This window comes from Mustela putorius, unplaced genomic scaffold (genome assembly GCF_011764305.1).
Source record: "Mustela putorius furo isolate JIRA1106 unplaced genomic scaffold, ASM1176430v1.1 tig00000224_pilon_pilon_pilon, whole genome shotgun sequence".
NCBI lineage: Eukaryota > Metazoa > Chordata > Mammalia > Carnivora > Mustelidae > Mustela > Mustela putorius.
Window position 1 is genome coordinate 31,303,458 of NW_025421321.1, and position 18,760 is coordinate 31,322,217.

The window sequence follows — 18,760 nt, forward strand, 5'->3', positions numbered from 1 at the left end:
TAGTTAATTATTACAGTATTTGTTCAACACATATCTATTGAACATTTACTATGTGCCTGGCCCTGTGCAAGGTGCAGAAGATACAACAGGCTATGCAAGTTCCAGTAACTGAAATTTAACATAGTTCTTTAATTTCTACCTAGTTTTCCTATTTTTAAGTTGAGTAAATGTTTTCAAACTTAGGTATGAAACCATGATCCCTCCCCTTCTAACTTGTTTTATTGCTTCAAAGTCAAAGAAAATTATCATATCTCTTGAGATCTGATCAACATTCACTCACTCTTGTTTTTCACTTATTTATGAGTTTACAGATATTTAGTTACTTAAGACTTCTGGAATGTATTTGGGGGGGTGTTATGAAATATTTGATACAAAATAACTTTTTTTTATAAATGCGTATGTATTTTTTTAAAGATTTTATTTATTTATTTAACAGAGAGAGACACAACAAGAGAGGGCACAGAAGCAGAGGGAATGGGAGAGGGAGAAGCAGGCTTCCCGCTGAGCAGGGAGCCGGATGAAGGGCTCGATCCCAGCACCCTGGGATCATGACCTGAGCCAAAGGCAGACACTTAAGAATTGAGCTACCCAGGTGCCCCTGATATGAAATGATTTAATTCAAATTTCTAAATGAATGATTTTCACAAATGTGTATTTAAAAAATCACCTCATTGTTTTGTATTGCACTTGGTCATTTTATAAAATGAGGCTTATTCCTGAGGCTTCTCTTCTGTTTCACTGATTTATATTTCTGTTTCATTTGCTCTTTCTTTTTTCATTTTCAGAATATTTTTCTTATCTTCACGTCTTTATTTTTCTAACTAAATATAACTTTCTTTAAATTTAAAGAAAAGTCCATTTTTATTTTGACTGGGATTGTGCTAGATTTAAAAATAATATTAAGAATTGACATCTTTACAGTATTTTATTCTTTCCAGATGTTACTGCCCAATAAGTTTTATTATTTTAATAAACACTTCTTATTAAGTCTATTTCTCTTTATATTTTATTGCTATTATAAATTGGATCTGTCTTTTAAATTAGAAATTTCTAGTTTGTAATTATTGATACTCAAGAATCTTAATGGCTTTTTTTATATTTTATGTTTTATCTGGCCATTTATTATCCTATTAAGTCTAAAACTCTAGAAGATTCCTTGGGCATTTTGTTAGATACATAATCAACTGTTTTCGAATAGGGATTTTTTTTTTCCCCTTTTTTTCTTTCTTTTAGCTTTGTTTCATCTCTCTCTCCCTACATTGGCCTGAATTCCCAAAACAACATTAAGTCAAAATGATGATAGAGGGCACGTCTCTAGTAAGATCGGCTTAAATACTCTCTTCATGCTTTAACCTAGTCAGCAACACTGAGTGGGGGAACAGCAATGACAAAGTTTGGGATCTAACAGTACTGTATGAAAAACTTGGCCTTTCATAAATTTAATAACTGTGACTAACTTGTGCTTCTTGGTCTTTGGACTGAGATCTAGTAAGTATGATATTATGGTTCTATTAGTGAAATTTAGTCAGGAACTGGAAATAAGATGTTTGTCATAAATTGAAGCTTTATTCTAATTCAGGTTAACAGTGATACACCTATCACAAAATTATAGTTTGAATGTCAGGTTTCTTCCAAAAATAGTATCTCATGCTGATTTAAAAGCCCATGTAGCTATTAAGGAATAAATTATGATTTTGAATAGCAATATCAAAAATATTCATTCTTCCAATGTGCTATGCTTCTAGAAAAGCTACTAGAAGTCAAAATTATATGAGATAAGCTGAGTTTTTCCATAGAAATAATAGTATGATAAATTCAGAATTGAATTCATAACATAAGGGTCAAATATCTAGGTTTTCCTAGCGATGCCTACAAACACCATGTTAAATAAAATATAAATGTTATAGGGACACCTGGGTGGCTCAGTGGGTTGAGCCTCTGCCTTTGGCTCGGGTCATGATCTTGGGATCCTGGGATCAGGCCCCACATCAGGCTCTCTGCTTGGCGGGGAGCCTGCTTCCCCCTTTCTCTCTGCCTGCCTTTCTGCCTATTTGTGATCTATGTCTGTCAAATAAATAAATAAAATTTTTTTTAAAAATGTTATAAAGTTTGTTAAACTTATCAATAAGCTAATTTATTTATTGACTAGGGCAACACAGTTAGCCATCATGTGACTTCATGTTTCCTATAGCATCCTCATATTCTACATACATTTCTCATTTTGGGGGTCATTTCTTCCTATTTTAGATGAAGTAAATTAAAGGTGAAGGAACACATTTGTCAAGGTCATAAATTGCAGAAAGTATTCTTTGAAGTGTTGGTTTAGAGCAAGAGTTTAGACAGAGGTTTTGGAATAAGATGTAATTGGATACAAGGCCTGATTCTTTCCATTATTCATTTAAAAATATTTAGTGAGTTCTAGATCCTAGGGATCAACAGTGAACAAAACAGACAACATCCTTACTCTAATGGAGTTTACATTTTAGTACCACTTTCTGGCCATGACATTAAAAAAATTTTTTTGTTAAAATTCTAGTCAGTTAAGAGAGCAATATTGGTTTCTGTAGTAGAATTCAGTGATTCATCACTTACATAAAACACTCAGTGTTCATCATAATAAGGGCCCTCCTTAATACCCATCACCTATATAGCCCATCCCCCACCCAGCTCCCTGGTCATGACATTTTAAAAAGTTTTTTTTGTTTTGTTTTGTTTTATTCTTAACATCTCTGGGCTTCAACTTCTTCACTTGTAAAGTAAGAATAACAGCACCTACCTCATAAGGTCATTTCAAAAATTAAATTAGCTAATGTCTATGGAGCACCTAGCACATATCTCAACTCAGTAAGTGGTACTGGGGGGTGTCTGGCTGGTCAATTGATAGAGCATATTACCTTGATCTTGGGGTCCTGAGTTCGAGCCCCACAGTTGGCATGGAGTTTACCTAAAACAAAACAAAACAACAACAACAACAACAACCAAAAGACCAAGGGCTCCTGGGTGGCACAATAGGTTGAACATCCAGCTCTTGTTTTAGGCTCAGGTTGTGATTTCAGGCCCCATGTGGGAGTCTGCTTGGGATCCTCTATCTCCCTCACCGCTCTCCCTCTGCCCCTCCTGCTGAAGCTCACTCTCTCTTTTTCTCAAATAATAAATAAATCTTAAACAAGCAAACAAAAAACATGGGTTGCCTGTGTGGCCCAGTCAGCTGAGCAACCGACTCTTGGTTTCAGCTTAGGTCATAACCCCATGTCCTGAGATCAAGCCCTCTATGTGGCTTCACTCTTGGTAGGGAGTCTGCTTGAGAGTCTCTCCTCTTCTCCCTTTGGCCCTCCCCTCATACTTGCTCTCTTTTTCTCTAAAATAAATAAATCTTTAAAAAAAACAAAAAAACAGAAAACAAAACAAAACAAAAAATAAATGGTAGCTTGTTTTCACACTTTAACAGTTTTGTGGGGGTTTTTTAAAGATTTCATTCATCCATTTGACGGACAGAGATCACAAGTAAGCAGAGAGGCAGGCAGAGAGAGGGGAGGAAGCAGGCTTCCCATGGGGCTCGATCCCAGGACCCTGAGATCATGACCTGAGCCGAAGACAGAGGCCTTAACCCACTGAGCCACCCAGGTGCCCCTGGTTTTCACACTTTAAAGATAAACTTCTGAAAGAAAGCTTTTTAATGAGAATTTTGAAAAAAATTTTAAATATTCATTACAGAAAAAGAATATTTAAATCATTATCTAGAAAGAACTATTATTTTTAATACTACTACTAGATATTTTTCTAAACATGTGTATATATATATGTGTGTATGTATATATATATTTAAGATTTTACTTTTTTTTATTTGTGAGAGAGAGAGCACACGAGTGGGGAGGAATGGCAGAGGGAGAGGGAGAAGCAGACTTCTTGCTGAGCAGAATTTAATTCCAGGACCCTGAAATCATGACCCGAGCCAAAGGTAGGTGCTTAACGTACTGAGCCACCCACTTAACATACTGAGGGTATCCCCTCACCTCCTCCCCCCCCTTTTTTTTTATTTTATTTTTTTATTCGACAAAGAATGGGATAACAGGCAGAGAGGTAGGCAGAGAGAAAGGGGGAAGCAGGTTCCCTGCTGAGCAGAAAGCCCTGATGAGAGCTCAATCCCAGGACCCTGAGGACTCAACCCAAGCTGAAAGCAGAGGCTTAACCCACTGAGCCTCCCAGGTGCCCCTCCCCCAAACCCTTTTTTAAGTAGGCTCCATGCCCAGAATGGAGGCCAATGTAGGGCTTGAACTCACAAGCCTGAAATCAAGACCTGAGCTGAGATTAAGAATCAGATGCTCAAAAAACTGAGCCACCCAGGCACCCCTATGCATATATTCTTAAAAAGAGAAACTATAGCATATACTTTGAGACCCATTTTGCCCAACTACCTTTCAGAAAGGTTCAACCAGCTATATGTGGGAGTGCCTGTCTCTCTTGGGGGAGATTTAACATCAAAGTCCTATAGCTTTGAATGTAATCCTGTATCTACAAAACCAAATGTCCTTCCACCTCTCACCAGTTCTGATTTTTGTCTTATAAAAATGAGTTTGGGGGAGAAAATATGTGCAAACCACTTATCTGCTAAAAGCCTTACATTTGGTAAATGTGTGTGGGGGTATGTACGTGTATTTAAACTCTCAAAACTCAACAGGTAAAAAAAAAAAAAAAAAAAAGTTATAACATGGGCAAAAGACATGAAAGGATTTCACAGAAGAGGATGTAGAGATGGCAAATAATGACATGAAAAGATGTTCAACATCGTTAGCCGTTTGATATCACCACACACCTATCAGAATGACTAGAATTTTTAAGAAGTGATCATACTACTGGTCAATGTGTAGAGAAACTGAATCTATCATATACTGCCGGTAGAAATTTAAAATGGTACAACCACTCTGGAAAACAGTTTGGCATTTTCTTACAAAACAAAACATACAGTTCAGCAATTACACTCTTGGACGTGTATCTCAGGAAAATGAAAAAGTACGTTCGCATCAACCTGTGCGAGAATGTTCATTGCAGCTTTTTTCTGACTAGCAAAATGCTGGAAACAGCCCAAATGCTCTTTTTGTGGGTGATGATTAGACAAACTATATGATACACTATGGAATATTACTCAGCAATAGAAAGGAATAAACTATTGGTACATGAAAACAGCCTGAGTGGACCTTAGGGGCATTATGCTGAGTACAAAAATTCAATCTCAAAAGCTATATGTGGTAAGATTCTATTTTTATTATGTTTTTGAAATAACAGAACTATAGCGATTAAAAAGAGGTTAGTGGTAACCAGATGACACACACAGAGGAAATGAGATGGGGACACATTCACACCAAGTGTTATTACCAGGGAATTAGTTTGCTGAATTTCGTATACTTATGGTTAGACAGATCTATACATGACATTGAGTTATATAGAAATATACTTCCCTCCCACACACACACAAATGAATGCGGGCCACAAAAATGGCAGCAACTAAGTAACATACTACCTATGATTAGTACATCAGCAGTAATGATCAAGGTCAATTTCCTGGTTTTAGTATTATACTACAGCTATAGAAGAGGACATCATGAAGGGTACATGTGACTCTTTATACTACAATTGCAAATTCCTGGGCATCTGCAATTATTTCAAAATAAAAACTTTTTAAAAATGTATTGTAATTATTACTATGGCTCTGAGTTTTTCCCTTTTATCAGTTATTTTAAAGGATATTAAAGAATTAGATTTGTCAGGCAAGGATAAGATAGTGATGCTATTTTAAAAACAATCTTACTCAAAAGGAATATTAGCTTTTAAAATAGTCATCTTGCTGGGCTTCCTGGGTGGCTCAGCTGGTAAGCATCTGCCTTTGGCTCAGGTCATGACCCCAGGTCCTGGGATCAAGCCCCACACTGAGCCCCACATCGGGCTCCCTGCTCAGCAGGATGCCTGCTTCTCCCTCTCCCACTCCCCTTGCTTGTGTTCCCTCTCTCATTGTGTGTCTCTCTGTCAAATAAATAAGTCTTTAAATAATATTAAAAATAAAATAGTCATCTTGGAAGCTTGACTACTTATGCATATGTTTTGGGCCATTGTGGATCAAATATTTTAGAAATCCTCTTTTGTAATTACCTGCAGAGATCTCCAGCCATTGGCAAGTACGAAACCTATTACTTTGTAAGACATTCTTTTGAACTATTATATTTTCTTCCATCTCCCTTTGCTTCATCTTAGTTCTACATGTTCTCCAGATAAAGATGACCTTATCTGGCAAATATAGGACTCCTATAAGACAAAGGAAAAGAGGGTCCATCAGTTTATTCTTTCTTTTGTTTCAGTCTCTGGATATTTGTGCTTTTAACTTGTTACAATTTTCCCATGTGATAGGGCATGTGCAAACATCTCAGTCAGTGCCTTCATCTCAGTGCCTTTCATTGTCACCAAGGTACAGGATATTTGAAGGAATATGAAGCAATTTTTAGCTCTCTTAATTTTTTAAAAAGATTTTATTTAATTTAGAGAGAGCACATATGTGGGAGATGGCACAGAGTGGGAATGTCAGAGGAGGATGGAGAGAGACAAGTAGACTTCAAACTGAGTGCAAAACCATATGTGTAGCTCAATCTCACAGCCCAGGATCATGACCTGAGCCAAAGTCAAGAATCTAACGCTCAACCAACTGAGCAACCCAGGGACCCCACAACATTTGTTTATTTTAAAGCAAATAATAATAAATAATAAATTAATAAATAATAATAAATAATAAATAGCTAAATCAAGGAAACTTAGTTGATTTGTTTTTTTAACTGAAGTTTTCTTGGCTCTTGGTCTTTGGGAATTAAATGCCTTTAAGATATGATTTGAGAATCTCCATGGTGGCTCATAGGATTATATTTTCTTACTGAAGTGAGGAAATGTAACTTAAGTGTGAGAAAGGAAAAACAAATATATCACATGTTTGTTCAAGGAGGTACAAGTATTGAAACTCAAAATGACCCTGTGGGTTTTGTGGATGTTACCTGAAGTCATTAATTTCACATTGAGAAACTGCCTTTGGCTCAGTGAAATCAGATTTTGAAACACTATTTGTTCAATAGAAATAAAGCACAGTCACCAAAGGGATTCATAAATTTTGATGAACACTACTCTTGCTATAAGTTTCTTCAATTGCCCTTAGAATACAAACTCCAAATTAATAAATGTCTAGCCAAGTTGTTCAGTTTTCAGAGAAGTTCATTGAATTGAAAGCAATGCCAAATCTCTGATTATTTTAGAGACTAGTACATTAATCTTGTCTTTATACTAAATTTTATGGCTCTCTAGTCAATTCTGGCCTTTGTTTGGATCTATCTAGCTGTAAAAAAAGGTATATTCCCTTTTAAAGAAACTATTGAAATTGAGACAGGGAAACTGAAGGATTCCATAAAAGTCTGCTTTTTTCTTCTTTTTCCTGCTTCTATTCTTGCTAGGATCTGCACCCCACCCCACCTTACACATGCATGTAAATAGCCTCCTTGTAAAAGACAAGGAGTAAATGGTTCTCTAGGATAAATAACATCTGAAGAATGACCTAGTGAAAATGACAAAGGAAGCCATCATATGCTAATTCCATACCACCAGAAGCTAAACATTTCAACACCAAGACCCCTGGCTCCAAGGAATGACACCTGAGCTCTCATCTTTGTTCTAACTAGTTACTGGATGCCTGAAAAGACACGTGCACTAGACCACTGTCCCAGGTAAAAACCCCAGACCCTGAATACAGGAGAGACTCCATCCTTTCCTTTTTGAGTCTCTTGGATACTCACTCTGTTATCTGCTCTCTCTGTATCTTCATTAAACTCTGCTTTCAGAATCTCCTGCTGGTTCACATTTGATTTTCATCCTTCACGAAGACACAGACCCTCTTGGCTGGTCCTGCAGTACCCCTCCAGTTTCTCAGACCCAGCCTACCAGCATCAAAATGAAAGCAAAAGCCACTTTATTTAATGTTGATCTGGAATCCAATTTAAGATAAAATATACTTGCAGTTTTAGGCTAGATCTCTCAACTTACGGCATGTGCTTTGGAATGATTATTCAGTTTTAGAACTGTATTTGTATTACAGGTCAAAGCTCTCTTCTTCCTTCTCCCCTTCCTCTTACTTCTTTTCTTCCTCCTTCCCCTTTTTCTTCTCCTTTGTCTCCTCCAACTCAGCTAAGAATGAAGAATTGCTTCTCTGGAATGAAAAAGTAGGTGATAATCTAGATGAACTCCAGAGGTGGAGGCATCAATGTCTGGTGTTACTCGTTTGTGTGGGTGTGCCCAGATCCAAAACAGAATGCTTGAATCCTTGAATGCTGCACTATTTTTTGTTACTGTTTTAGAAAATATATAGGTGTGGGTCTGGTATCAATTAAGTCCCTAAGTTTTGCAGTAGTTTTGCTATTCATACAAATGCATAAAAAATGGAGTTGGGGTTCAAATTACTTCTTGTTTAGGTTTTAGGGAGGGTTCTAGTTTATTTCCATTTACCTAGCTGTAAATTGGAATTTCTGTGAAATATATTTTTGTTCAATTGACCCTTTTCTCATTTTCTTTTGTATATGTTCATTTTATTTTTATTATTTTTATTGCAAAGTAACTCAATGAATACAAAATTATGTATAGATCACATACACATATACAAATAATTTATAGTGTAGAAAGTAAAAATCTCCAACTACTTACAATATAGCCCCACCTCTTTCCACACCTATCCTGAAGAAGTAAACATAAACACAGTTAAATCTTTGGTATCTTTCCAGACTTTTTTTGAGAATATTCAGGCATACACATTGTTTTTGTAAAATGAAGCCCTACTTTACATATTATTACATAATTTTTTCACTTAATAATTCATAATAATTCAGACTTCTGATTTTTAAATGGCCAAGGGGTTTCCATTTTATAACTATTTCAGCATCCATTTAACCTTTCTTCTGCTGTTAACATCAAGGTCTCATAGTCTGAGCTATTCCAAATAATATTCCTTATACATATAACCTTGTATACTTATGCAAGTATTTCTACAGAACATAAACCTAAAACTGCGAGATAAAAATGTTTTTAAATTTGAGGGGTGACTGGGTGATGCAATCAGTTAAGTGAGAATCTTGGTTCTGCTTTTGTTTCTCTCTGCTCCTTCCCCTCTGCTCTCTCACTCTCTTTCTCTCAAATAAATAAAGAAATCTTTAAAATATATAAATATATTTTTAGGCACCTGGGTGGCTTAGTTGGTTGAGTGACTGCCTTTGGCTCAGGTCATGATCCCGGACTTCCAGGATCGAGTCTGGCATCGGGTTCCCAGCTTCTTGGGGAGTCTGCTTCTCTCTCTGACCTTCTCCTCTCTCATGCTCTCTCTCTCTCACTCATTCTCTCTCAAATAAATAAAATATTTTTTAAAAATAAAATATATAAATGTATTTTTAAATTTTGATTATTCAGTTTTAGAATATTGCATTGTGATGACATTTATTATATGACAATTATTTGTCACTCCAAATAGGTTGTCATGATTCACTGTGACACTTCATGAAGTATGAGTTTTCTTTCCTCATATCCTAGGCAAACCTGAACTTCATCCATATGTTTAATTTTTTGTAATTTGATGAACAAAAATAGGATCTCATTTTTATTTTTTAAATTTTTAAAAAGATTTTATTACTTATTTGACAGAGAGATCCCAAGTAGGCAGAAAGGCAGGCAGAGGAGGAGGGGGAATCAGGCTCCCTGCTGAACAGAGAGCCCAATGCAGGGCTCGATTCCAGGACCCTGGGATCATGACCTGAGCTGAAGGCAGAGGCTTTAACCCACTGAGCCACCCAGGTACCTCAGAATCTCGTTTTTAATTTGCATTTTCCTAATTGCCAGCAAAGCTGAACATCTTTTCATATGTTTATTAGGTGTTAGCAGTTTGGGTTTTTGTGGACTACTTGTTCATATTTTTTGCTCTTTTCTTATTGAGTGTTGCCTTTTATTTGTTTATAGGAGTTGTTCTTAAACTAGGGATAGGAATATTTTCTCTGTTATGTCTTTTACAGAAGGTTTATATTTTTATGCAATCATTACTCCACATTATTTTATTTATTTTTATTTTTTTTGGTGGCTTCTGAGGTTTGTATCTTACTTAGGAAGATCTTCCCCAATATTATTAAAGATTTTGTATGTTTTATTCCAGAATTTTTACAGTTTTACCTTTTTTCATTTCACTACTTAATTCCTTTGGAATTTAGTTTTTAAAATGTATGGTATGAAGAGAACTCTAATTTTTTCTCCTAAATGGGTATCTAGTTTACCTCAAACTATTGATTAATCCATTCTTTCCATAATGGTTTGAAATGACATATTTTTCATACACTGAATTTAAAATTCATATGTATCTGTTTCTGAACATTATTTCATTCAATTGATCTATTTCTATACCAATATTACACTATTTTAATCATGATAGCTTTATTATAAACTTTGTTAAAAGATTCAGTTCCTTCTCATTATTTTTATTCTTATAATTTACTTGGTAATGATTGCTAATTCATTCAAATAAACTTGGAATTACCTTGCCAATTTCCATTAAAGAATCCTGCTTTTAAATTTGAGGTGATTGATCTTTACAACATTTCATCTTCCCATCTTGAATCATAGCATGTTCTTCCCTTTTTCTGGGTCTTTTAGAATACTTTCTAAGAAGTTTTATAGTTTTCTTTATCTCTAGTGTATTTTTGGATAAGTTTATTCCACTGTAGTTGGTAGTTTTGTCGGTAAAACAAATAGGGTCCTTTTTTTTTTTTTTTTAAGATTTTATTTATTTATTTGACAGCAGAGATCACAAGTAGGCAGAGAGAGAGGAGGGAGCAGGCTCCCTGCTGAGCAGAGAGCCCGATGTGGGGCTCGATCCCAGGACCCTAGGATCATGACCCGAGCTGAAAGCAGAGGTTTTAACCCACTGGGCCACCCAGGCACCCAAGGGTTAAAGGTTTTATTTCCATTAAATTTGTTTCAATCTTTATTATTTCCTTCTTTCTATTTTTGTTGTTTCTGCTTTTTTTCTAATTTCTTATGTTGAATGCTCTGTTCATTTCTTTTCAAACTTTTTCTTACCAATAGATGCACCTAAAAAGACTATAAAACTCCTCTGAGTAATATTTTGACCATATCCCACAAGTTCTTTTCCTTCTTATCTACTTTATTGAGGTATAATTTACATACCATAAAACTTACCATTTGAAATGTAGAATTCAGTAATTTCTAGCAAATTTATAGAGCTGTGCAATCATCATCACATTTTATTTTTAGAATATTTCCATTTACCCTAAAAAGAAGCTTCTACCCTTTTGCAGTCATTCCCTAGTCCCCACCTCTAGCCCCAACCACTTGGTCATTTTTTAAAACATGAATGCTCAAATCCCACCTCAGACTATGAGTCAGAAATCTGAGAATGTGGTCCTCACATGTGTATATTCCAAAAGATCCTCAGGTAATTCAACTTTGACCCATCTTTGAGAACCACCTTGATATGAGAAGAAAGCCTTTAAACTGCTTCATAAGGAAGAAATCAAGGAGAGTTGCAAAGTTAAATAGTTCATTGGAACACAGTTTAAGGAGTCTCAAATTCTTTAAATTACTTTGGTAACACAGGAACCTTGAGTCCAGGGATTGAATCAATTTATTTTTATATTTCTCGCAATGCCAAGTATACATACATTATGATTTACATAAAGACGATGCTTCAAATATATGTTTTAAATGTAAAATAAACAGACGTAATTTATGTAGATGTCAAATCTACAAAGATTATTCCCTAAAAGATATTTTTGACTCAATTTTAAAACTTATTTAGAAAGCTCTTTGTTTTTCATATATAATTCCAAAGTTTATTAAAGTCTAACTTATACTAAAACATAACAAATACTATATTTCCCAAACATATTTCCTCTTCTTATAAAAATGAGTTAATCAAAGAATGAGTTAATCATAATTAATATTATATAGCAAATCCTGCATAATAATTGACCACATATTGTTAATTGCTATAAAAATACATTGGATTTAATTAGCTTGAAACATCATTCTCTGTATATCATAAAATGAACCATTATTCTTGGGATGATCATTCTTCAGAAGGAAGTACTTTTTTTAACAATCTTTTAATGTATTTATTAGTACTTCAATAACATTGAATTTGTAATTAGGAATGCAATAATGAAGTAGTACTCTAACAATTAAATTTAAATTTTCCATTTCAATGAACGTTGGAACTCTCTGGAATTTTCAACTTAGGGATTGATTTGTAATTACACTGTATGTGGATACAGTTTATTGTGATAAAAAACACATATATAAAACTTACTGTCTTAACCATTTTTAAGTGTACAATAGTGTTATGTATATACACATTGTTATGTAACAGATCTCTAAAACTTAATCATTCTGAAAAATGGAAACTCTATATGCATTGAACAACTCCTCTTTGCCCACCTCCCCCAGCCCCTGGCAGCTACAATTCTGCTTTCTGCTTCCTAAGAGTTTGACTATTTTAGATACTTCATATAAGTGGAATCATGCAGAATTTGTATTTCAGTGACTGGCTTACTTCACTTAGCATAACATCCTCAAGGTTCATCCTGTTATAACATATGGCAGAATTTCCTTTTTTTTTTTTTAAAGGCTGAATAATATTCCATTGTGTGTATATATGTATATATCATGTTTTCTTTAACCATTCATCTGTCAATGGACATTTAGCTTACTTGTACGTCTTGATTACTGTGAATAATGCTGCAATGAACATGGGTCTGCAAATATCACTTTTGAGTCCCTATTTTCAGTTCTGTTGCATATATACCAAGGTGATATTACTGGCTCATATGGTAATTCTATTTTTAATTTTGGGGGGAAACTCCATACTGTTTTCCATAACAACTGCATCATTTTACATTCCTACCCAAAGTGCCCAAGTGTTCTAATTTCTCCACATCATTCCCAACACTTAATTTATTTTCAGGTTTTTGATAGTAGCCATTGTAATGGGTGTGAGGTAATATCTCACTGTGGTTTTGATTTGCATTTCCCTGATAATTAGGGATATTAGGTATCTTTTTATATGCTTCTTGGCCATCTGTGTATGTTCTTCAGAGAAATGCCTACTAAAGTCCTCTGTCCATTTCGGAATTGTGTTGGTTTGTTGTTGTTGAGTTGTAGAAGTCTTCTCTATCTTCTAGATATTAACCCCTTATCAGATGGATGGTTTGCAAATATTTTCTCCCATTCTGTAGGTTGTCTTTTCACTCTGTTGATTATTTCTTTTGCTGGACAGAAGTTTTTAAGTTTCATGCAGTTCTTTTTGCTTATTTTGGCTTTTCTTCTTATCCTTGTCATTCATGTCCATGAAATCATTTCCAAATCAAATGTCATGAAGGTTTCCTTCTGTATTTTTCTTTTAGGGGTTTTTTAGTTTCAGGTCTTATGTTGAGGTCTTTAATCCGTTTTGAGTTAATTTTTATATATGATATAAGGTAAGCATCCAGCTTCATTCTCTTGCCTGTGGCTGTCTAGTTTTCCCAACTCAATTTGAAGAGACTATCGTTTCCCCATTGTATAGCCATGGCACCTTTGTCAAAGATTATTTGACCATATACATGAGGGCTTATTTCTGGGTTCTCTGTTCTGTTCCACTGGTCTACCTCTGTTTTTATGCCAGTACTATACTATTTTAATTACTGCAGCTTTGCAATATGTTTTAAAATCAGAAAGTTTGAGGCCTCCAGTTTTGTTTTTCTTTCTTAAGATTGTTTTGGTTATTTGGGGTCCCTTGAGATTACATATGAATTTTAGCATATATTTTTCTACTTCTGCAAAAAATATTACTGGGACTTTGGTAGAGTTTACATTGAATCTGTAGATTGTTTTGTATTATTTGGACATTTTAGTAATATTAAGTCTTCCAATCCACAAACATGGAATGTCTTTCCATTTATTTTTTCTTCAATTTCTTTCAGCAATATTTTATAGTTTTCAGTGTACAAGTCTTTCACTTCCTTGGTGAAGTTCATTCCTAAGTATTTTATTCAATTTGATGTTATTGTAAATGATATTCTTTTCTTAATTTCCTTTTCAGACTACTCATTGTTCATGGGTTGAAATGCAACTGATTTTTGTGTGTAGATTCTGTACCCTTAAACTTTGCTGAATTCAGTTATTAGTCCTAGCAAGTTTTTCTGTGGAAGCTAGGGTTTTCTGCATAAAAGATTGTGTCATCTGAAAACGGAGATAATGTTACTTCTTCCTTTCCTAGTTGGACCCTTTTATTTCTTTTTCTTCCTGATTGCTCTGACTAGCATTTCCAGTACTATGTTAAATAGAGGTGGTAAGTATCTTACCCTTGTTCTTAATGTTAAAGGGAAAGCTTTTAGGTTTTCACCATTTAACTCTGAAATTGTATTAAATTGTATTGTTTTAATACCTAACTAGAGGAAAAGATATTAGCACACATTCCCTGATATTTAGGACCAGTCACAATTTTAATCAAGGTCATGAGAGAAAAATATGACCGTAGTTGATCTATGTGGCAAAAGCTCAAACTCAGTAACATACTCGTGACAGTTACTAATTTGCATGTTTCCTTAAGCAAGCTTTTGTTCTTCACCAAGTAATATCTGTTTCCCCTTCTATGAAATGTGATAATATTGTTAGATTCATTTTATCTCCCTAAGGTCTTATGAGACTATACTATACTAGAATTTATATGTATATTACTTGTACTAATGGGTGGTAAGAATAACTTTAGTAAAATGTGAGATTACAGCATAATCTTTTTATGGGAAAAGATTATTGAGCTCCTCATTTTTATTCTGAAAAGAAAATGAAACTCCATAAAGTTGGTAATTTTTGGATTTGCATTTATACTGATCTTTAAAAATCCTAGTAGTAGCTACTACCTATAAATAAATAACTTTATATTTAAGTATAATGCTTTGAATAAGTAAGCGTGCAAGAAAGTCTGTTGAATGCCTGCTAAGTAAAAAGATCATTTTAATTGTATATTTTATTACATTTTTCTTATATCTTACATTAGTTTTCTATTTCTCATAATCTAAATCAGGTATGAGTGAGGCTCAGGGTATAATCCATCCTAGGGCACAATTTCCCTCCATCTGTGGACCTGTGAAACCAGAAAACAAGTTATCTGTTCTTAAAATATACTGGTAGGACAAGCTTAGGATAACACTTAACATATTCCAGTTCAAAAAGGGAAAAATGCAAGGAGGTTAAAAAAGATGAAGTCACTGGTTCCAAGCAATTTCAAAATCCAGCTGGGGAAACTCCATTAAGTTTCAAGGTCTGGAATAATCCTCTATGGTGCATGGGATGAGTCATTCTTTCTTTTTCATGAAAGAAAGATGTGTTTGCAGCTGTGTGATTTGTGTGATTTTTATCAGCCTGTTTCCTGCCTGTAGAATCGTGAGAATCTCACATCCTCCTTTCTCTTCATGATGGTCCAAGATGACAGTATTTCTGCTGATATAAAATTCTCAAAAACTTTGTGGGTCTCCCATGTATGCCACAGGGATTACTCTGTTAGATAATAGGCTCATCCACAGATCTTTTCCAGATAATTCCATATCTATTTTTGGACTTTGCTGAGATGTCTGAGGGACAAAGTCTTTAAAGCTTCCTAGAAGCTCTTTGGTTTGCTTGAGGGGATCTGTGACTCACATCCTAATCTCTTCAAAGAACCTTTTGTGTGACTGAATACTCTGACCTTTTTGAGTTTTCTGAGGTATCAGCAAAAGTTTGTCCAGCCATACCCTCAGGTTTTTTCCCCCAGAATTCACCTCCCCTGATGGTGAATCTCTTAATTTTAGTGTCTTTTCTAATCTGGATAGATGGGAGAATTCCCCAAATCATCAAATCCTGGATCCTATTTACTTAATAGTCCTTTACTCAATGTATCTCTTTCCTCTCCCATTTTACTGTAATCAACAAGAGTAAACCCATTTGTACCTTCAGCACTTGCTTGGAAATCTTAGCCAAATGTCCAATTTCATCATTTATAAATTCTGCTTTCCATATAACTACGGGGTACAATTTCTTAAAGCACATATTTCTACTAAAAGTCAATTCAATGCAATTTAGACTTTTCTATCATGTTTCAGCTTCCGTCTACTACTACCTGATTCCACTTCCACACAGTTGGGTGTCACAGCAGTCCCTCACTTCCAGGTACCGAACCCGTATTCATTTTGTTTTCTTTTCCATTTCTTTCTTCCTTTCTTCCTTTCTTTTTTTTTTTTTTTTGAAGATTTTATTTATTTATTTGACAGAGAGGGAGAGAGAGATCACAAGTAGGCAAAGCGGCAGGCAGAGAAAGAGGGGGAAGCAGGCTCCCTGCTGAGCCGAGAGCCCAGTGCCATGTGGGGGCTCTATCCCAGGATCCTGATATCATGACCTGAGTGGAAGGCAGAGGCTTTAACCCACTGAGCCACCCAGGTGGCCCTGTATTCATTTTCTGTTGTTGCCATAACAAATCTCCACAAACATATTGGTTTAAAATAGCACAGATTTACTCTTTTGCAGTTCTATACGTTAGAAGTCAGACATTGGTCTCTCTGAGTTAAAAATCAATATAATCTGTAGGGCTGCATTCCTTTCTGGAGGCTCTAGGGAAGAATTTTGTGCTTACTTATATTATTACAGAATTCCATTGCTTGTGCTAGGACTAAAGTCCCCATTTGCTTTTTGGCTCTAATGCCAAAGGTTGTTCCTAGTTTCTAGAGGCCACGGCACTTCTTGACTCCTAATTATCTTGCCTTATCTTCAAAGTTCTCAAAGGCAGCCTCTCATATCATATCTCTGACTTTCATAGCTTTTCATACGTGAAGCTGTCATCATTCATTTCCAATGGTTCTATAATTACATCATCATGTTTTTGTAAGGACCTATTTAGAAACTGTCCCTGCTCCCCTTCCCCCAGGGGATTTACTTGGAGACAAGTCCCAGAAACCAGCTTCAGGTAACAAAGCCCAGATACAAAGGTGGGTCAGGCCAGGTGGAGACATCGGATCAGTGGGGGGATGCATACTGTCTCCTGGTTACCAAGGAGTATGGGCCCCGCCCTTTGGGAGCCTTTTGGGCACCAATCCCAATCAAGGTGTAATAGGCTGGTTCAAATGTCTACTAGGGTAAACTGTAACTCAGTTGGTCACCTAACATCACTGTGGAGTTTCCTGTGTGTGTTACTCTCTCATTGGCCACCTGTGCGTGGCCAGGCCCAACTGCATGGCCTTTGCCCTTAAAAGCTAGACTGTGAAACAGAGAAGGGTCGCCCTCTCTTGTAAGAGGTGTGGCCCTGAGCGTTTGGTTAGATTCTTAATGCTTGACACGAAATAAAGCTTTGCTTGACCTTTGCTTTGTATCAGTCTCGCTCCTTTAATCACGGACCCATTATTAGGGCATAACATATGGGGGCTCGTCCGGGATTAAATGATGAGAACTGAGCCAGCATCAGAATTTCTGGTAAGATCTCACAGATTTTACTCTTTGGGATCCACTGATCTCCAGGTGCTCTGTGAGATGGGTTGGTCTGTCTGGGTGGAGCTCCAGGTATAGCCCACTGAGGTGAAGCTGGACGTGGCCATGCTCCCCAGGGCTGGAGAGGATGCAGGGATGCCCCTTCCCTCCACTGGTCGATCGCTAGGGGGTTCAAGTCCCCCTAGACAGTCAAAGGGTTCGAGTTCCCCTAGGTGGTCACCTAGGTGGTCACGGGGTTCTAGTCCCCCTAGGCAGCCAGGGGGTTCGAGTCCCCCTGGATGCCCAGAAGATCAAAAAGGCCCCACCGGTGGCAGGTTCTGGGTAGGAACTGCTGGGCCTGCGGTTGTCTTTGTTTTGTCTTTTTGTTGTCTGCTGTGCTGTTTGTTGTGTTTGAAGGAATGGGGCAAGCACAGAGTAAAGGAACTCTGACTCTTAATGGCTATAACTGGAGCCAACTGGGGTTAGTCTAACTTGAGACAGAGACTTTAAGGAACATTCCCAAGCAGCTGCCGAAACAACTTTGTTTCAGGGACATTCCTTGCCCTCTCTGGCCCGATGGAGACTGCCTAGTCTGCTGGCGGGAAAGCATGGCGTGTGTTCCTCTCTTGGAGCTGATGAGCCCTAGAACTGGGAACCCTTTCTCTGTCTTCTGGTGGCATTTTGTTCTGTTCTTCACTGTCGGAAAACAAGAAGAGCACCCCCCTGGACCTAACACCCCCCCCCACTCCGGATCTTCCTACCCAGGTCTCAGGTAAACATTCAAAGTGGAGTCGGCCCAGGTGGAACGTAAATCAGTATTTGAACTAAGTTAAGTTTGTTGGGTTAATTAGGATGAACATGTCTTTTGAGTTAACAGTAGTAAATGTGAAACTTCAGAATTTTACTTTAGGTCAAATAAGCTCGTGTTATCTGTTAAAATCTGTGTTAAAATCTGTTGGGTTAAAATCTGTTAGCAAAGAGATGACTAAACGGATGGTTAATTGTCTGTCTCAAAGTTTTAATGAGTAATTGTTAAAGTAACTTTTAAAGTCTTTGGTAACCTAAAATTTTAAACCAAATGGGATAAAATGCTAGAGCGCGGTAGCTGGAACTAGGTTTATGCTATTGAAATCTGTTGGTAAATATGTTTTGTGCTTAACTGATTGATAAATTTGCCATCTAAAGAATTCTGTTATAACAGTTCACAATTGGTTTATATTTA

The 18,760-nt window shown here is 36.2% G+C and overlaps 1 long non-coding RNA gene across 1 annotated transcript in view; it reads left to right on the plus strand.

Moving 5' to 3' along the window:
- Positions 1-18,560, plus strand: part of LOC123391376 — an 89,465-nt gene extending 70,905 nt beyond the window's left edge. The window contains exons 3-4 of the long non-coding RNA XR_006606052.1: positions 16,185-16,251; positions 18,089-18,560. This is a non-coding gene — a long non-coding RNA (uncharacterized LOC123391376). The remainder of the gene's footprint in view (positions 1-16,184; positions 16,252-18,088) is intronic.
- The last annotated feature ends 200 nt before the right edge of the window (positions 18,561-18,760 follow it).